The sequence below is a fragment of the Ranitomeya variabilis genome, chromosome 3, assembly GCF_051348905.1.
Source record: "Ranitomeya variabilis isolate aRanVar5 chromosome 3, aRanVar5.hap1, whole genome shotgun sequence".
Taxonomy (NCBI): Eukaryota; Metazoa; Chordata; class Amphibia; order Anura; family Dendrobatidae; genus Ranitomeya; species Ranitomeya variabilis.
In genome coordinates this window covers 52,012,158-52,033,487 of record NC_135234.1, presented here as the reverse complement: position 1 = coordinate 52,033,487, position 21,330 = coordinate 52,012,158, and the positions used below count along the sequence as shown (strand labels likewise).

Genomic DNA, 21,330 nt, shown 5'->3' with positions numbered 1-21,330 from the left:
GATAGACTGAAGGGGTTGGTAATATACGGTATGTTATTAACTACCCTATTACTACAAACTGTAGGTGAAAAAGTCGTAAAAGTAGCAAAAATACTGTAAAAGCGGGGTATTATTAGACTATACTTAAAAGAACTTTGTGCTGCGATGTGGTTTTGTAGGAATATCCATGAGAGCCTACTTGTATGTTAATTAGGTTGTCAGTTTGATTGATTTCTTCAAGATTTGGAGGGATACCTGTAACTAGACCTGTAGGGGATGTGCATGAAATACACAAAACACTTTATATATTTATGACTGATGCATACATTATACATATCACATGTATCTAATTATATATGACATCACATATTTATATTCTTACGCCCAACATGTCTCAATACTGCATCCCACATAGGAGAAAGGTCTTGTAAGGTCTTTCCCCTGAAGACACCTTCTCCACCCCCTCCACATATTATACCATAAGCTGCCATGCAGAGTTAAGACTCGTGTACGTCTGCCACCTGCCCAGTAATGTTAATGGCAGGCTCTGTTCTGCGAAAGTGGAAAAAGACAAATACTCGAGCTGCCTCCGCTGTGAGTGTAAACAGCGCATGGTTCACATAGTAGACCCAACATCACAAGGAAGCAAGAGACCATCTCTGGTCACTTTCGCTAAGGACCTCGGCTTGGGAGTTTCCAGCCAAAAGCATCCTAGCAAACGCAGTTATCTACCGAACACTTCACATCCGATAAGGTCCACTGCCGGAAAATAAATAAAAAATAATCCAAACTTTTATATAACCCAAACCTACGGAGATGGTAGAACAAAGATTGCACTTGGCTTAGCCTTAATTATAATTCAATCTTCCCGACAGAAAATAATCTAGGAATGCTTCAATTTGCGATACGGTAACAACAGATTACAAGCCTACCTCTATGTTTCTCTCTCTCTCTGTTGGCGAGCGCTGGTGCCCGGCGCAGGTACGGCGTGGCAATCAATTTGTTCTGCAGACACAACGGCTTCCTTAGAATACTAATGAAAATGCATCCTTCCCTCTCCTTCGACTTGACTCCCCAGTGCCCAGGTCCTGACCAGTACGAAAAGGAGGAGAGAATATCCTCTAAGACACCTACTGGTACTAATCAACAGTATGTGTGTCACGGCATAGGATTAAAACCTTTACTACGCTCGAATCACTCTGAGCAGCTAAGCGTATGCAGGACAAGGTCAGCATTAAACACGTATACACACACACACACCCAAGAAGACTGGAGCGTACTGATTCATCTCTCGGGTCCATTGACTGGATTTTACCTCCGGGGATTGCAATTATATCTTAGGGGAAGGATCAAATGCATCGTAAAAAAATAAAAAAATAAATAATTGCGTACTAAGGATTGTCGCCTGTGTTCCATTGCAAAAAAAACAAACAAAAATACGTTTTTGTTTTTTTTTTAATTGACTTCGTGTCGCTACACTTGGGTAACAACGGAATCGTCCGTGCGCGGTTTGTTATGCCGCTATAGCATCGAACAGCAGGTATCCTCTTTGTCCAGAGACGTCTGAGGCCAAGACACAAAAATCTGCCAAGCTATTCCCCTCCGCTTCTATAAGGAGCACTCGGCCATGAAACATCTTATTAACCTTTCACGAAAAGGAGGAAGAGGAGGAAGAAAAAGAATTAAAAAAAAGAGTTAACATCTAATAACAAACACAACGTTCCGTCCCGGATACTTCTGAGACGACACAAAAGCGGCGTGCGATACAAATTGGCGACAGGGACGGAATACAAAAAGGTCACAAAATAATTAGAAAAAAAAAACAAGAAATAACTTTTTACGAGCCGGAGATGTTGACTACGCAGCGATTTGGCCGTTTGGTGACGGTATCACACATTTCGACTAATTCCAATGACAAGGATATAGATCAATGTCCATATCATCATATCCGCTCTCCACGGCTTGCTCACTGCACCATACTTTAATCACCGACATCCAATATATAAGCAGCCGCAATGAGACATCATGAAAGGGACGATAATCAATAACGCAGCCATCGCCCTTGACACGGTGACATTGGATGGCGGCCATGTGTTAGGGGACCCGCTTCCCCACCTGGCTCGTGACCTTGTCCTTTACTTGACCCGAAGCCTCTTGCATGAGGCGGCAGACTCCTCCTTGCAGTCTCAGCAAGGTCGAATGGGTCAGCATGTCCCCATCTATAATCCGCCACCATTTGTCAGCGGGGAGGCTTGAAGGAGGCATGCTTGCTACAAGGAGAGAATGCCCAATTAGGCAGCTGTCACACAAAGCATTGGATGCAAAATTATCCCCTGTCAAAAGGAAGAGCAGCTGCGGGTGCCAATTACAACAATCTTTCCACCCTTTGGGTGCCGGAAACTGCACAGAAACAACAGGGGGGGGGGGATCTGTCACAGCATGGCATTGAACTAGAGCAGTCGTGTTAGAAGGCCGAGGCCGTCCCTAGAGGGGCAGTAGAAAGACACAATGACCCTCATGACCCCGTATCCTTATGGGAGCACAAACATGGCAATTACAGGGTTAAAAGCAGCGCATTGGATTAGCTAATGTACTGCTTAAATACCTGTCCATGCAGATTCCCAGTATCCCATCACGGACAATTATGGGAAACGTTCACCGGCCACATTACTGGCAGCGAAGTGATAATCCAGCGCATATACCAGTGACCTCAGCGGCATTCCATCCAAGAACAAGGTCAGGAAAGTAGGACATGTGCGATGATGGGGCGGCGAGAGAAAGGCAGCTCTGCACGGTCAGGCCTGCTGTACGAAGAAGTAGAAAAGGCCGATACCAGTAACACTATACAAAGATGCTCCACTTTCCGTGTGGATTTCCACTATGAATTGTTGACCGAAAGTAAACTTTACTGTAACTTTAACGCAAAGAGAACTCACAAAACTATGATTCTCACAGGGTAAGGTCACACGACCGTTTACTCCACATCCGAGACAAACGGTCCAATTATTCTGATAGGACCGAATTCACACGCTCAGTAATTGGTCAGGACTTTACATCAGTATTTGTAAGCCAAAACCAGGAGTGGAACAATCAGAGGATACGTATAAGGCCGGGGTCACACTTGCGAGTGCAATACGAGAAACTTACACGAGTCTCTTGCCTCAATACCCGGCACTGCCGCCGGCACTCGGGAGCAGAGCGTGCAGCTGCACAGAAACACATGCAGCTGAATGCTCCGGTCCCGAGTATTGAGGCGAGTTTCTCGCATTGCACTTGCAAGTGTGACCCCCGGCCTTATAGACACACATCACCACTTCTGTGCTTGTTAAAATACAGATGTAAAATACTGAACGATGTGTGAACATGGCCTTACAATCTAGTCAGAGCGGCATCAGCTTTTCTCGGACGTGGAAAGAAAAAAAAATAAAAAAAAAGGTTCTCCACCTTCTCCATTCAATCATCAGAGTGCGGCACGACTTTTCACGGACCCATAGGCTGGCATTGCGGATTTTGATCTGATACTCAAGTCAAAATCAGACAAGTCTCCGGTTTACTCTGCAGACCACTCAGTCCGAGGAAAAAAAAATTGGGCATTGCGCAGCCCCGATAGCACTCGTACCTATGATATTCTATCAGTGAAAACCACGGAAAGCAAAATCAGTCATGTGCACGAGCCTTTAAAGGGATCATCTTATTATCCACCTCTCGTGTCTCCCCTTTTCCTCATAGTTTGTAAGCTTGCGAGCAGGGCCCTCATTCCTCCTGGTATCTATTTTGAACTGTGATTTCTGTTATGCTGTAATGTCTATTGTCTGTACAAGTCCCCTCTATAAGTTGTAAAGCGCTGCGGAATATGTTGGCGCTATATAAATAAAAATTATTATTATTAGTATTATTATTATCATCTCATTAAAGACAACCCCTTAAAGAATGTGGTCATGGTGGAGATTACGAGCCTTTCTAATTTAGGCTTTGACACATCTGTCCCCATCTTAGGCCAATAGAAGTGTTGAGACAGCCGGGCCTTAGTTTTGCTGATCCCCAAGTGTCCAGCTAGCGGGATCTCATGGGCAATCCGTAACAACTCACCCTGGAATTGCTGCGGGAAGACCAGCTGTCTTTCCCTCAACCACTCCTTTTGCGATTTTCCAGGTACTGTCTCCCGGTACAACCTTCCTCGTTCCCAGACCACCCTCTCCTTATCAGTCACGGAGGTGGGCGTCTCGGCGAGTTGTCTCAAACTCTGTGTGCATCTGTGTGCAGAGCGGCCTGAAACTCCTGGCTAGGGGGAAGCCAAATGCGATGTCAGGGTCTCTTCCCCACGGGAACCGTCTGGGACCTGCTCTGGGTCGTTTTCCTGCAATGACCTTTGCAGGGAAATACCGTAAAGTATTCAGATAAGGCCGGAGACACACTGGTGCGAGAGACGGCCGAGTCTCGCTGGTTAAAAGCAAGCTGTGGCACCTGCACTCCGGAGCGGAGCGTGCGGCTCCATAGCAATACATGGAGCTGCACGCTCAGCTCCGGAGTGCAGGTGCCACAGCTTGCTTTTAACCAGCGAGACTCGGCCGTCTCTCGCACCAGTGTGTCTCCGGCCTAAGAAGGTGTCCGTGCAATACAAGGAACTGGAGAGGTGTCCTTGCTTTCTGGCTAATAGGAGAGGGTCCCTATAACACCCTAAGGGCTCATTCACATGTCAGTATTTGGTCAGTATTTTGCACCAGTGTTTGTATGACAAAACCAAGAGTGGAGCGGACAAAAAAACTATAATTGAAAGATTGACACCTGTTCTATGTTTTGGACACAAAACACTGATCAAATACTGATGTGTGAATAATGCCTAAAAGGGTATATAGAAACAGGTCATCTTCATGAGATAAGTGAATAATGCCCACCTACATGCCCTTATACAGTGGACATCTTTTGGGAGGGGTATTAACTCTTACATCTATTTCATATGCAACATAACCCCCCCTGCAACTAAAAACTGACTTGAAAGTAGGACTTTAATTCTTATAGGACCCAGACATTTTTCTTCAGGGCTGTACAATTATGGCAATACTAAAGTAATAAAGTTTTTTTTTTTTAAATACCGGTATATTTCCATGGTTAAAAAATGTACAGAACCTGAAAAAAAAAATTTAAAAATGCATCCCCATTTTTTGAACTGGCTTACCTTAGTGACCTATGACAAAATTCTATCTCATAGGACGTTATGGAGTTAAAGGCAGATACGTCCCAAGGGTGCACAATACAAATTACATATGTTATTAAGTAGATCTCTTAGACCTGATGAGGCCGGTGACCATACTTGGATAATCCATATCAACATTGGCTGTGTAATCCTGAAATGAAAACGCTGGACTCAGAAAAAGCTCATTTTTAATATGATACAGGGAAACTTTCAACAGCTATTGTGACATGGACTTTCAAAATAAGTATACTGGCCTCATCAGGTATAAGAGATCTATTTATTAATTTATGCAGGATGTTTTGTCAAATCTGGTGACAGATTCCCCCTGAAATATCAGTTCTTACACATTTCTCATAATTTTCAAATGTCAATTTCGTTCTATTCCCTTGATGGGGAAACTTACAGCAAAGCAAGAAACCGATCGCAATCACGTGTCTTGGTCAATAAACTCACATCAATTAGCCGTCAGACTAATGAGTGACACATCTGACACTTCTTGGCAAGTTCCTCTGAAGTAGGGAGGCAAAACAAGGAACTGGCATTAGGAGGAAACTTTCCGCTTACAGCGAGGAGATCCTGGAAAACTTTGGCTATGTTAAGATACACAGACTATCATTTCCTCTTCCTGACAGCCAAGCTACATTCCCAGAGAGGCGCAGTCATTGTGGATGAATGTGATGAATTTCATCATTATCTAACTATTAAGCTATGGACACATCTGGGGGTAACTTTTAATTTTCATAATATGCAAGTATTTGGGGCTAAAAATCATTTTTTTCAATTGGGCTTCATTAAAAATGTTGCATCGTTTAACTTTTATATACGGTGTATTGTACTGTTTAATACTGGCTGCAGAATGAGTTAACTGAACATTTGTCAGCGAGCTCATTGAGGAAGGAGAGTTGGCAAACTCTATTACCTGTCTTTAAGAAGCTGCTTTAAACTTCCTTTAATGTGGTTTGCACTTCAAAATCAGCAGAGAGGAAATCAAATAGAATGACAAATTCCCCATCAGGAATGATGAATTCGCTGGTGGATTCTTAGTTCTTCACTTTTGCAGCCAGAAATCGTCAGATAAACAAATACTCTTGGTGCAAAATTTTAATTGCAAAAATTATTTTTTAGCCCCAAATACATGGATTTAATAATAAAAAAAAAAGCCTCCAAAGTTTCTACATTAATATATCATGAGGTTCTGGAATTCCCTAATCCAGCCGAGTCCAATCCCCGGCTGTATTTTGCAGTCATTTTGTAATGCGTACCACCGAGCAGACACGGGTGTGAATGACCGCGCCGACTGGTCGACATAGCAGACGTCTATTCAAATGATTTTTCACAATGTCTGACAGATGGTCCCCTTGAGACAGATGTCATATCGAGAGACACGACCGTTTGTCCAATGTGATAAGTGCTATTGTCCAAACGGAAAACGACTTGATCCCTAAAAATTGTGAAAAATCACGCCATGTATGACCGCCATAAACGCTGTGATAGACGATATAAAGAGGTCAACTGAATGCAGATACAACGTATAAACGGAAGGGGTTAACAAATGAAGGGCACATCACATATTATTCATAAAGTGGATGTTGCAGTACATGGCACAAGGTCTCTTATTAAAGAGATATTGCATGGTGGCTCAGTGGTTAGCATTGCAACCTTGCATCTCTGGGGTCCTGGGTTCAAACCCCACCAAGGATAACATGTGTGAGGAGCTTGTATGTTCTCCCCGTGTTTCTGTGGGTTTCTTCCCACACTCTAAAGACATACTGATAGGGAAATTAGCTTGTGAGCCCCAATGGGGACAGAGATAAGGTCTGTAAAGTGCTGTGGAATTAATAGCGCTATATAAGTGAGTAAAATAAATAAATCTCAACTTTTCATGGATGAAACTGGACTAAATAGGTCACCTACTTGTAACCATTCTGTACTCTGGCCTTCAGATGGGGCTCCACAAAAATGTAGAAACTTCTTAAAATGAGTTATAGCTAACTTATATATCGTAATTGTTGGTCGAGCACAATCCACCACGTGTGAAGCTATCTAATATGCTTTGGGTTTAAGAATAACACAACCTGGATTTTTGTTCTAGAATTCCATTATCGGAACCATCTGTCACTCAGGAGACAAACAACATACTGAAGGGATTGTCTGGAGAGTATTTTTGGAATTCTCAGATTGATAAAAAAAAAAAGAAAAATAAAAAGTAACCGGACTCACTCCACCGCTCTCTGACACCATAGTCACATGGACCTACACAAGTGATCTACAATAAATAGTGATTGGCTGCAGGGATCACATGTGCCTGTAACAGGATGTTCGCAGAAGTCCATGGACTTCACAGCATTGGAACGGAAGCGGTGGCAGTTCAGTAATGTGGTGTTTCTTAATTATTATTATTATTTATTGATGTTATTGATTTTGTTTTTTAAACCAGCATCTTGCATAAAATGTTTACTCATCTAACAATTCCTTTAAGGGTTCGAGAGAATCGGCCCAAATATGCTAATGACACTTGGCTCAGAGTTTGATCCGAGAGTCATCCGAGTGTGATCCACATGAGCATCACGGAACAGGTGCGGAGGAGACGGAGAACTTAATTTCTCCATCTTCTCCATTGCCTGTGTGAGCGTACATCGGACTGCACTCAGATGACATCTGAGTGCACTGCAGTCTGATGTTTCACACGCACCCATAGACTTGCATGGGTGCGTGTGATCCAAATATCGAATCACGTGGCGAATTGGCATGAGAAAAAAATAGCAGAACATTAAATGGCACTAGGGCATGTTATACAGCTGTGTGAGTAAACCCTAAGCCCACGTTAACACGCTCAGTTTTTGGTCAGTATTTTACCTCAGTATTTGTAAGCCAAAACCAGGAGTGAGTGATAAATACAGAAGGGGTGACGTGTTTTTATTACGCTTTTCCTGATTGTTCCACTCCTGATTTTGGCTTTCAAATACTGAGGGAAAACACTGACCAAATACTGAACATGTGAACGTGGCCTAATAATGATATTTGCTAGCTAAAAGAACAACACTGAAAATATATATATTTTTTACCATTGTCCCGATAAAGGAGTTTTCTGTTTTTTAGAAAACCTTTGTTCACGGCACAAAACCATGCTTCATTCTCCCCCTCCTCAGGTCCAGCGCTGAGTCTCCCATGCGGCATCGTTGTATGTTGTCTGAGACGACGTCAGGGCCGCCGACGCGACGTCAGGGCCGCCGCCACGACGTCAGGGCCGCCGACACGACGACAGGGCCGCCGACACGACGACAGGGCCGCAGACACGACGACAGGGCCGCAGACACGACGACAGGGCCGCAGACACGACGACAGGGCCGCAGACACGACGACAGGGCCGCAGACACGACGTCAGGGCCGCAGACACGACGACAGGGCCGCAGACACGACGACAGGGCCGCAGACACGACGTCAGGGCCGCAGACACGACGTCAGGGCCGCAGACACGACGTCAGGGCCGCAGACACGACGTCAGGGCCGCAGATATCAGATCCAGGGAGTTTGAGGTATTTTTTTTTTATCTAAAGTTAGCCACCAGGAGAAACAAGTTTTCTGAAATTGGAAAACCCAATTCATACTTTCTTGTCATTCACTACGGTATATGAAGTCTACCAAACAATCTTTCATATATCTGAAAGAAATTCCCAATTTGAAGATCCATTTTGCAGAGGGCAGGATAGTGCACCTATAGAGATTGGAACACCAGAATTAGTGTTCTTCCCTCCATTATGGCGCTAGCTCATCTGCTTCCTTGAGCCGCCATCTCAGCGGGAAGTAGCAGGCAATGGAACAATCAACCTGGCTCAGCTTCCCAGTGGGATAAAATGTCAGGATTTCACCATATTACATCTTGTACCTTCGGGAAAATTTGAAGGCTAATGTGTCTCAATTATGTTCTTCAACTGTACCACTAAGCAGAATATATCAGACTGAGTAGATTATGTGTCAACAGTCATAACATCCAGTGAATGTACTGGGAAGGAGTAATTGGACTGGTCAGATTATATTCAATTGTCACTCTCCTCAGCAATACAAGTCTTCTTGTAAAGGTCTAAATATCTCCCCAATTATTCAAGAATGCCTGGTACTACAGCGCAGCACCTAGCCTTAGATATAAAATATATTCTGCATGTGTGAAGCCGGGACAAGGACAAATTTCTGTTATGAATGGACCAATGTTCACACAGTAGTAAAGTTGGTGCGAGTCAATTTGCAGGACACGGTCAATCGGCCACGTCTGTAATCTGTGGCGGGCCTGAAGAACCGCCTCTAACCTTACGTCATCATTGCAGTGTAAGGCACATGTGATGTAGTACCAAGCCGGCTAATTAAAAGAAGAGCCTTGTGTGCTGTCAGGTAACAGGTGGTCCTCAAGGCTCCCGTCCAGTGGCCAGAAATCACTGACATGGCCGATTGACTGAGTTCCAAAAATCAATTTTCACCACCTCTACATGATAGAAGTATATCTAACATATTTGGAGGATTCTAACTTGACTATACTTGCAGTGCTAAAGACAAGTGCCGCAAAATTCATACTCGGTGGGTGAAGTACCAGGAGTTCCTCTCCTTTGTGGACATTTGCCAGGTATATAAGTCCAGGCCATCACATCACAATTTCCAACAACCTTGTATATTGTAGCACTGCCCCACAAATAGGAGCCAAAAGGGAAGAGGATTTACATATAATAGGGTATTTCTAGGAATCTTTTGGGATGAGGTCTAAAACGGGGTAGTGGAGTCGGTAAGCCAGACCTCCGACTCCTCAATTTCCCTTGCTCCCAACTCCTAGTCCCCGAGTCCGACCCCACAGCACGGCCTCACTACTGAGCATGTGCATAATGTGCAGCACAGATTCCTCTCAACTACGACCCCACAGCACTGCCTCACTACTGAGCATGTACATAAAGTGCAGCACAGATTCATCTCATCTGCAACTCCACAGCACTGGTCACTACTGAGAACGTACATAAAGTGCAGCACAGATTCATCTCATCTACAACTCCACAGCATTGCCTCACTACTGAGCACGTACATAAAGTGCAGTACGGATTCCTCTCATCTACCACTCCACAGCACTGCCTCACTACTGAGCATGGACAAAGTGCAGCACAGATTCATCTCATCTATGACTCCACAGTGCTGCCTCACTACTGAGCATGTACATAAAGTGCAGCACAGATTCATCTCATCTATGACTCCACAGTGCTGCCTCACTACTGAGCATGTACATAAAGTGCAGCACAGATTCATCTCATCTATGACTCCACACGACATGTTTTATCTAATGTGCAATTGGGACTTTTCAAGCAATGCTTCCTGGGAGAAATTATGTAAATGAACTGAATTATGTAAATGATCTATCTAGTGCATCTGATAAGTAACTATCGTGTAAGTCAATGTCCAACCATTGAAACATGACCAAGGATATTGGCCAATCTGTAGACAACACTGTTTCGGAATATTTACTCCTCATTAGTGATGAGAGAGTATGTTCGTTACTCGAGTTCCTCCAAGCATGCTCGGGTGGTCTCCGAGTAATTCGACGTGCTTGGAGATTTAGTTTATGTCGACGCAGCTGCATGATTTGTGGCTGCTAGGCAGCTTGAATACATGTGGGGATTCCCTAACAAACAGGTAACCCCCACATGTATTCAGGCTGTCTAGCAGCCGCAAATCATGCAGCTGCGTCGATATAAACCAAATCTCCGAGCACACAGAAATACTAGACCACCTGAGCGTGCTCAGAGAAACTTGAGTAACGCGCATCCTCGCTCATCACTACTCCTCATCAGTACAGGATAGGATTGTGGTTGGCTGTGTGAGATGCAGCTGTAGAAAGGTACCAATTTTTCTTTTGGAAATTCAGCTGATGTCAGGAGTTATACTTGTAATGTTTCTTGGGACTCGTAAGCAAATTAGCATGCCTTCAAAAGGGAAGAAAACGGTCTCGCTAACAGTCCAATAAATTTCTGCCAAATGGAAGAGATACCCCCGTCTTCATGGCAGAAGCATCAATTATTGTTTCAACAATTAATTATTGGTAAAATTGGCAGAATTATCTTTGGGTATACGACCACCTTATAACAGAAGGAAGATCAAAAAGTCTAAAATGAAGACTCAGCTCTACAATGGGAGAAGATCCCTTTAAATAATTGAAATCCTTTCTATCTACGACAAAGCTGTTTTGAAGCGGTTTAGCTTTGTTCTTTACATGTGTTCTAATTAAGTAAGAAATGACCTTGTCATCACACACAGCAGAAATCCTGGATTATGTCTTACAGCAGGGGGAAAAAAATGGAAAAAAAAAAAAATAAGCACCTCGTTTACTGATGAGCGGAGAAGTTTTGGTTGGCTGGATGCTGTAGCAGTTTCACTGCATAATTTTTTGTGTGCTGAATGTCACAGGGCGGGTTAGCTTGACCTTGAGATGCATCAGCAACACAGCAAGGGTCGAGATGCCTGCAGGCGTCCTTGTACTGGATTTACAAGACAAAAACCTTCAAACTGGCTGAAGGACATCTTAAATCTCTTCAAAGGTTTTCTGAACTAATCTGGGCTGCTCTTAGCCGGATCTGTGCCAGTATGAAAGGCAAAATGAAAAACAAGGTCTTTGACGGGCATGTGGTCTCCTCTTAACCCTTTCGGGTTGTCATCATTTTCATTGTTGTGATACTCATTTTTACAAAATACTGATATAGAAAACCCCACACGTAACAACGCAGCAAACCTAATATATTCTCTTATAGATTACAAGACAGCACCAAAGTTTATTCTGGTGATCAACGCCAATGTGTTGGGTCGGACCTATAGTGTACGTAATACAATTAGTGAAGGGGTTTGGGGAAATAATTAGGAAAGCAATTAGTGACATTACTAAGGCATTAGCCACTATGTGCTTCATGCTTTTTTTCATGAAAAGATATATTTTTCAGAATTAGTTAGAAAAGTGATGTAGGTGAAAGTCGCATGTAGTAGGAAGTTTCGATTACCATTGTGGCTGCTGGACCAGGGTGTTGCGAACTGATTCGCACAACTCTAGTAAAGTCAAGAAAAGGTAATCCCATTTTAATATTAATAATATGTAATGAAATGGTCAGTTTTGGTCTACCAAGGAGAATGTTGGACAAACAAGCTGACTATCTACTGTGTATTGGGTTTGATGGCAGGAACATTGTGGAAAGGCATGTTGGACTATAACATATCCAATCCTTTTATTCTTTTGAGAGATAAGCTGCTACCAGAGGAGTCTTTCGGTGGCCTAAGGGGTTGTCTGGCCTTAGAGTGACTGCAGACTTGTAGGCTATGTGCCTGCAAACTTGTGAACCCTCTCATCGTGCACTCTGCAAGGATTCTCCAGGGTCAGTGCCGGGAGCATGACCATGATTTGTATACTTCCAGGCACATTTTGACTAGACGTGTCCGGACGTCAATAAACTTGCCTTGCACGTCTAGTTGGCACTTGACTGCATGTATTCAGTGCGCACCTTGTGAGCAGTCACAAGTCTGCAGTCACATAGTGACTGTAGACTTGTAGCCTAAGGCCAGACAACCCCTTAAAGGGCCCCATACATAACAGATAAATGTTTATGTGAGAAGGATCCAGGAGGAGAGAAGGATCCCGCACACTGGTTTTCCAAAGGTTGATCGTTTTGTTCTGCCTACAGATAAACTGCAGTTTGGCTTTTGCTCTCTCATAGAGACCACAGGTGCGATCGGAGAATACTTTTACATGGCGGAGTCAGGAGAGATGGCTGTCGATTTACAGCTGTGTAATGTGTATGGGGGCCTAATTCTACTATCCTCACTGAGAAGACATTCACGCTCGAGCAAGTAGAGCATCCAAGTCTATGGGAGGAATAGCTGTCAGTCGAGAGAGCTTTCAGCTACTTATTGTGTATGGTGACCTTCACAGAGCAGGTCTCCGCTTTCACTTAAACAGGCACTCCCATCATGTAAGGGTATGTTTCCACGTTCAGGAAACGCTGCGTTTTTGATGCTGCGTTTTTCCGCAGCGTCAAAAACGCAGCGTCCAGATGTTACAGCATAGTGGATGGGATTTCATGAAATCCAGACTCCACTATGCGTTAAAAAACGCATGCGTTTTTGCCACGAAAACGCATGCGTGGTGCGTTTTTTCGAAACGCAGCATGTTGCTACTATGAGCAAAACACGCAGGCACACCGCAGGTGACCTGCCAGTGACCTCAGGTGCAGTTTTGGTCAGGATTTTACCTGCATAAAATCCTGACCAAAGCCTGAAGCAAAACTGAACGTGGAAACATACCCTAAGGCATAGCAGTGACCGTATGAGTGAAATTTACAGATCGATCCTTGTCTACACCTGTCCTATTATTTCTGATACATTACAGGAATCAAGAAAAGGGAAAATAAAGGCAATATTAGAAATAAAGGCAACACCAGAAATATCGGTGGTGTCCCACAAAGCCCATACCCTATAATAGTCAGTAGGGTTTTCGCCATGGTGGCAGTCATTACAAAATACCAGAGCTTGCTGCGCTATTTCACCCGGCATTTTTGTCAAAAACGATCGACTTCCTAAAGGTTAGATGAGTAGGGGTCTAACTGCCGGACCCCAGTCTAGGTTGTTTCTGTACCACCCATAGAGTTGTATGGAGGATATTGCTCATTATTGACTGCTGCTCCGCACAACCGGTTTTGAGGGATGGAGGACTGATGCCCCCATTCGAGGGATTAGACACCCTACAAATCCAACATGGGTGATAAAAGCTTATTGGTTGGAATATCACCTCAGGATGATGATCAGAGAAATTGGAGAATACTTTGACGTCAAATAAATATTATTATTTATTTATATAGCACCATTAATTCCATGGTGCCGTACATGAGAAAAGGGGTTACGTACAGGGTTATAGATAATGTTTATAGTAAACAAATTTACAATGACAGACTGGTGCAAAGGGGAGAGGACCCTGTCCTTGGGGACTTACATTCTAAATGAAACAAAAGATAAATTGTTATTTAAGCAATTTCTTAATACAGACAGGTACAATCTACAGACACCAGGGAAGACCGATCCCTTTATCTGAGTTAGAAAAAAAAAGGAATATTTCATTAATGGAAATGTAAACTAGGAATCTAAAATAAATTATTATTCTGACCTTAGGGAATTCACCTTTAAATCTTCAGCTGGGGCTAATATTGACTTAGATTGCATCAAACAGATGGAAATAATGGGGCTGAGCGAATATAGAAAGTAAATAAGAAGGAATCCATTTCTGCAGCGGGGCGCTGATGGTATCGCTCACGTCTAGCATCAGTAACTGTGGTTATATTTGGTCAGAGCGGGCGAATTCCAGCTAGTGAGGCTCACAATGACAATGCCTCCAAGCATCTTTAGCGTATAGGTCACAGATGTCCTTGGGGGAAAGACAGAAGAGGTGACGGGGAGACCAATACCTTCCAGAGCGATCAGATTCACTCGCCATGTATCACACAATCTATTTTGAACACCTCTGCATAGTTGGAAGGAAGTAACACCCAAGAGTAGCGAAACAAAACGGCACAAGTCAGCATAATAGCACGCAAAAGGCAAAGAAGTGACAGGGAACAAATCCAAATGTAGGTTTATCACTCTTGAATTAAATCGGAGTGATAAGCACGGATGTAGACCTGAAGGAGCTTCTCCAAACCTGTCCAAATCCCCTTGCAGTAGCCAGACTTTGCGACCAGCTGATCGCTGCCTTTTAAAAAGGGTTGGTCCTGCTTAAAGGGAATCCGTCAGCAGGTTTTTGCTCTATAATCTGAGAGCAGCACACTCTAGGGGCTGAGACCCTGATTCCAACGATTTGTCATTACTAGGCTGCTTCAATAAAATCAGTGTTTTATAATCAGGAAATTATCACCACAAGTCTATGTGCCTCTTGGTCCAACCACACTCCCACCCCTGATTGGCAGTCATAGAAGAATTGTACGTAGTGTCCAAAATGTCCTGAAATACAGCTGACGGGAATAGACAAAGAAGTACAATTTCAGAACCGATGACATTTTTCTTTCACCTTTTCCCCGGGTAACTACTCAGATGACGGGTCGCTTCCTTTTCAGAAAATAGATGTGATCAGTCTTTGTTAAAAGACACGACTATCTAACATGACAACCAACCTGATAAAAAGATAGGAAACACTGACATAGGTCACCAATAAAGGCAATGATATCTATGGCCTAAAGGTAGGTGCAATAAAATACCTGCACATACAGTGGGGCAAAAAAGTATTTAGTCTGTCAGCAATAGTGCAAGTTCCACCACTTAAAAAGATGAGAGGCGTCTGTAATTTACATCATAGGTAGACCTCAACTATGGGAGACAAACTGAGAAAAAAAAATCCAGAAAATCACATTGTCTGTTTTTTTATCATTTTATCTGCATATTCTGGTGGAAAATAAGTATTTGGTCAGAAACAAACAATCAAGATTTCTGGCTCTCACAGACCTGTAACTTCTTCTTTAAGAGTCTCCTCTTTCCTCCACTCATTACCTGTAGTAATGGCACCTGTTTAAACTTGTTATCAGTATAAAAAGACACCTGTGCACACCCTCAAACAGTCTGACTCCAAACTCCACTATGGTGAAGACTAAAGAGCTGTCAAAGGACACCAGAAACAAAATTGTAGCCCTGCACCAGGCTGGGAAGACTGAATCTGCAATAGCCAACCAGCTTGGAGTGAAGAAATCAACAGTGGGAGCAATAATTAGAAAATGGAAGACATTCAAGACCACTGATAATCTCCCTCGATCTGGGGCTCCACGCAAAATCCCACCCCGTGGGGTCAGAATGATCACAAGAACGGTGAGCAAAAATCCCAGAACCACGCGGGGGGACCTAGTGAATGAACTGCAGAGAGCTGGGACCAATGTAACAAGGCCTACCATAAGTAACACACTACACCACCATGGACTCAGATCCTGCAGTGCCAGACGTGTCCCACTGCTTAAGCCAGTACATGTCCGGGCCCGTCTGAAGTTTGCTAGAGAGCATTTGGATGATCCAGAGGAGTTTTGGGAGAATGTCCTATGGTCTGATGAAACTAAACTGGAACTGTTTGGTAGAAACACAACTTGTCGTGTTTGGAGGAAAAAGAATACTGAGTTTCATCCATCAAACACCATACCTACTGTAAAGCATGGTGGTGGAAACATCATACTTTGGGGCTGTTTCTCTGCAAAGGGGCCAGGACGACTAATCCGGGTACATGAAAGAATGAATGGGGCCATGTATCGTGAGATTTTGAGTGCAAACCTCCTTCCATCAGCAAGGGCATTGAAGATGAATCGTGGCTGGGTCTTTCAACATGACAATGATCCAAAGCACACCGCCAGGGCAACGAAGGAGTGGCTTCGTAAGAAGCATTTCAAGGTCCTGGAGTGGCCTAGCCAGTCTCCAGATCTCAACCCTATAGAAAACCTTTGGAGGGAGTTGAAAGTCCATGTTGCCAAGCGAAAAGCCAAAAACATCACTGCTCTAGAGGAGATCTGCATGGAGGAATGGGCCAACATACAAACAACAGTGTATGGCAACCTTGTGAAGACTTACAGAAAACGTTTGACCTCTGTCATTGCCAACAAAGGATGTATTACAAAGTATTGAGATGAAATTTTGTTTCTGACCAAATACTTATTTTCCACCAGAATATGCAAATAAAATAATAAAAAAATAGACAATGTGATTTTCTGGATTTTTTTTTCTTAGTTTGTCTCCCATAGTTGAGGTCTACCTATGATGTAAATTACAGACGCCTCTCATCTTTTTAAGTGGTGGAACTTGCACTATTGCTGACTGACTAAATACTTTTTTGCCCCACTGTATGAGAAATGATCCAACGGATCTATGGATGAATCTAATGTAAGGCCCGTACACATGCATTAAGTGTCGCGGCCTTGTCCAAAAACAAACTGCTGTTGAGGTACATACTTAGAAAGCGGCTATTAGCAACGTGCAAAGCCTCGGAGGATGCGCGGCCCCCAACCGATACTGTTAAAAATAACTTTGCTGATGTACACACCGGGTGGAGAAATAACCTTACAAAGTACCTGAGAATAACTGGTCAGGAAAGCTAATACTGAGCTGACCCTCTCCAGGGGCATATTATCTCCCCGGAACACTAATGTATGACTGAAATATCAGCCTCCCAACTCGTAGGAGGGTTTGTGGTAATATTATAATTAAACGGCTATTTCAGCTACCATATGTAAAGCGACCCTCTGGTTTGAATGACGTCTAACAGATCGTGAAGAAATATTAGGACTTCAGCACTGGGGGGACATGCCAAAGTCAGGTTACGAGGTCCTTCAAGGTAATGAATTTATTCTGGGTTGATCACGTTAATTCTATAGAAATCTACTCACTGTTTCCAAAGCCTCCAAAAATATCACCACAAAAGAAGAAAATTAGGAGCAGTGGGGAATTCTCACCTTTGATGGTTATGGCCCCATATCTACAGGGGCATAACTACAGTGCAGGGGTTGCAATTAACAAGTGCTTTTCACAAAATTAGAATATCATCAAAAAGTTAATTATTTCAGTTCTTCAATGCAAAAAGCGAAACTCATATTATATAGAGTCATTGCAAACAGAGTGATCTATTTCAAGTGTTTATTTCTGTTAATGTTGATGATTATGGCTTACAGCCAAAGAAAACCCAAAAGTCATTATCTCAGTAAATTAGAATAATTAACTAAAAACACCTGCAAAGGCTTCCTAAGCGTTTAAAAAGTTCCCTTAGTCTGTTTCAGTAGCTCCACAATCATGGGGAAGACTGCTGACTTGACAGATGTTCAGAAGGCGGTCACTGTCACACTCCACAAGGAGGGTAAGCCACAAAAGGTCATTGCTAAAGAAGCTGGCTGTTCACAGAGTGCTGTATCCAAGCATATTATTGGAAAGTTGAGTGGAAGGAAAAAGTGTGGTAGAAAAAGGTGCACAAGCAACTGGGATAACTACAGCCTTGAAAGGATTGTTAAGAAAAGGTCATTAAAAATTTGGGGAAGATTCACAAGGAGTGGACTGCTGCTGGAGTCATTGCTTCAAGGGTAACCACACACAGACGTATCCAGGACATGGGCTACAAGTGTCGCATTCCTTGTGTTCAGCCACTTATGGCCAATAGACAACGCTAGAAGCGTCTTACCTGGACCAAGGAGGAAAAGAACTGGACTGTTGCTCAGTGGTCCATGGTGTTGTTTCCAGATGAAAGTAAATTTTGCATTTCATTTGTAAATCAAGGTCTTAGAGTCTGGAGGAAGAGTGGAAACTCCACAATCCAAGCTGCTTGAGGTCTTGTGTGAAGTTTCCACAATCAGTGATAGTTTGGGGAGCCATGTCATCTGCTGGTGTAGTTCCACTATGTTTTATCAAGACCAAAGTCAGTGCAGCCATCTACCAGGAAATTTTAGAGCACTTCATGCTTCCCTCTGCCAACAAGCTTTTTGGGAAACAGAAATTTCATTCTCCAACACTTGGCCCCTGTCCACACTGCCAAAAGTATCAATACCTGGTTTACAAACAACAGTAGCACTGTGCTTGAATGGCCAGCAATCTCACCTGACCTTAACCCCATAGAGAATCTATGGGGTATTGTCAAGAGAAAGATGAGACCGCGGACCTAACAATGCAGACGAGCTGAAGGCTGCTATCAAAGCAACCTGGGCTTCCATAACACCTCAGCACTGTCACAGGCTGATCACCTCCATGTGGCCTCTAGACTGGAAGTAAAACCACCTCTTAGCTGACATCGACCACCACTCTTCTATTGATTAGCAAACTTATCGCGCCAGGCAGGCCAATCAAGCTGGCTAATGAAAAGAAGAACCGTGAACGCTGTCAGACAAGAGGCAGTTATGTAATGGCCGAAGGTCTTGGTCCTGCAAATTGATTCTTACTTCTTACCAACTGTAGCCAATGGTTATGTCTTCTGACTCCCCTACACGAGTGCTCAGCTTGGTCAAGGGTTCATGTGTATTTATCAGGTAGAGAGTGGAATGACAAACTCCTTTGCCAGTGACTTATCTCTCCTCAAAGCAAAAGGATTGGGCTCTGATATACAGATGACATTGGGAGAAAGTCATGAGGCCCCCATAAACATCAGACGACCAAAATCAGAGAGTTCGGGTGACTTTCATACAACGTAGCCTAACTGTGTCTATTGGGGTGAAGGAAGATGAGAGAAGTGGGGTTCACGTATATAGTGGAAATTGTATCTGTTGGATAAAACTGCTAATATTAATGTCGCATTTATAAATACTTTCGAAGAATCACATTAACAGAAGCAAGAAATCAAGAATCCATTGAAGGACATTTGAAATCTAAGAGCTTAGAGCTTCTGCCGAGGTCACTTCAGGAGACTTGTTTGGTCTATGTACCATAGACTAGGGGCTTACACACAATTCCTTGTAATAGGAGATTAAAAGCAAAATATCTGTTGGAAAACAAAGCTTCTTTAGGGTCCATTAAGTCTGGTAGGCAGTTAAATGACTGTCGATTTGCTACATGCCAGCTGATCTGCAGTCATGTAAGGTCCCGCAGTCATGTAACGTCCCGCAGTCATGTAACGTCCCGCTTGGCCATCCTGACCGCACTTCCATGCACACAGAACGATTGTTAATACGATCATTCTGTGAACATAAACCATCATCTTCTCAGCAGCACATCACCCGATTACACAGGACGATGCTGTCAACAAGGACAACAATGATTTTTAATCTTGCTTAAAAATAATTTCACTCAGTAAACAAGCATTTTTTGCTCATTCAATGAGTGTTTAGACAGGCCAATAATAGGGAAATGAGCATAGCTTGGATTATCGGCCAGGGTAAATGGGCACATACTGGTGAAGTCTTTATCTATATTTTCCCTGTGTATGTACAGGCTGCATGTAGAACTTGGTCTGGACATTACATTTTGTTTTATAGGAACATCACTAAATTCCAGTCCCCATAACATGTTGAGGGATGTTTGGAAAATCTATGCAAATTGCTTCTTCGGAGAGAAAGAGGACTTGAACTCTATAGCGCCACCTGTTGGAAGCAGCGATCCTACAAGTCATTATTGACCCTTTAACGAGTCTTGCAACATAAACTTGGGATAAAAGCCAAATCAGTATTTCAATTTGCAGACATGGTGTTTCGAGCTATTGGACCTCATCAGTGCAAAGTATGAGATCTGATTTGGCTAGGTGACAGGAGAGTCTCCTTAAATCTACACTGTTTATGGAGACTTTACAAACATTCCGCAACATGTTATGGGGACTGGGACCTCACAACTCCCTCCAGAGATTACATGGTGGGTATGGGGGGAGAAGGATCAGCATGTTAGAATTCAATCAGCTGATGATTTTTCTCTATGGGAGAGACGCTGCTGCAGGGGAGTCTGCAGGGGACAGGGGAGTCTGCAGGGGACAGGGGAGTACGAAGGAGACAGCAAAGTCTTGAGGAGACAGGAGCCTGGAGGGGACAGAAAAGTATGGAGGGGACAGGAGTCTGGCAGAGGCTCATAGAGAACACATGAGCTTTTGGTCGAGCATAAAGTTCCTGTGTATTTATTATGTTGGTCTAATCAGAGAGGAAGAGAACTAGAACTCTACTGCCACCTATTAGCGATCCTACAAATCAATGTTGACCCTTTAACGAGCCTTGTCACATGACTTAAGGTACCTTCACACGAAACGACATCGCTAGCGATCCGTGACGTTGCAGCGTCCTCGCTAGCGATATCGTTTAGTTTGACACGCAGCAGCGATCAGGATCCTGCTGTGATGTCGCTGGTCGCTGAATAAAGTCCAGAACTTTATTTGGTCGTCCGATCGCCGTGTATCGTTGTGTTTGAAAGCAAAAGCAACGATACCAGCGATGTTTTACACTGGTAACCAGGGTAAACATCGGGTTACCAAGCGCAGGGTCGCGCTTAGTAACCCGATGTTTACCCTGGTTACCAGCGTAAAAGTGAAAAAAACAAACAGTACATGCTCACCTGCGCGTCCCCCAGCTTCTGCTTCCTGACCCTTACTGAGCGCCGGCCCGAAAGTGAAAGCACAGCGGTGACGTCACCGCTGTGCTGTTAGGGCCGGAGCTCAGTCAGTGTCAGGAAGCAGACGCTGG

General features: G+C 43.5%; 1 protein-coding gene across 4 annotated transcripts in view; it reads right to left on the bottom strand.

Moving 5' to 3' along the window:
• Positions 1 to 21,330, bottom strand: part of NRIP1 (nuclear receptor interacting protein 1) — a 100,741-nt gene that overhangs the window by 17,429 nt on the left and 61,982 nt on the right. Inside the window, exon 1 of one of the 4 annotated variants that reach the window (XM_077294035.1) lies at positions 5,627 to 5,754. The exons of 2 other annotated variants lie outside the window; for them this stretch is intronic. The gene's annotated coding sequence lies outside the window, so the exon portion shown is untranslated. Of the gene's footprint in view, positions 1 to 2,094; positions 2,166 to 5,626; positions 5,755 to 21,330 lie in introns of those variants that run through there. One more of the 4 variants, XM_077294036.1, reaches the window with a different exon arrangement.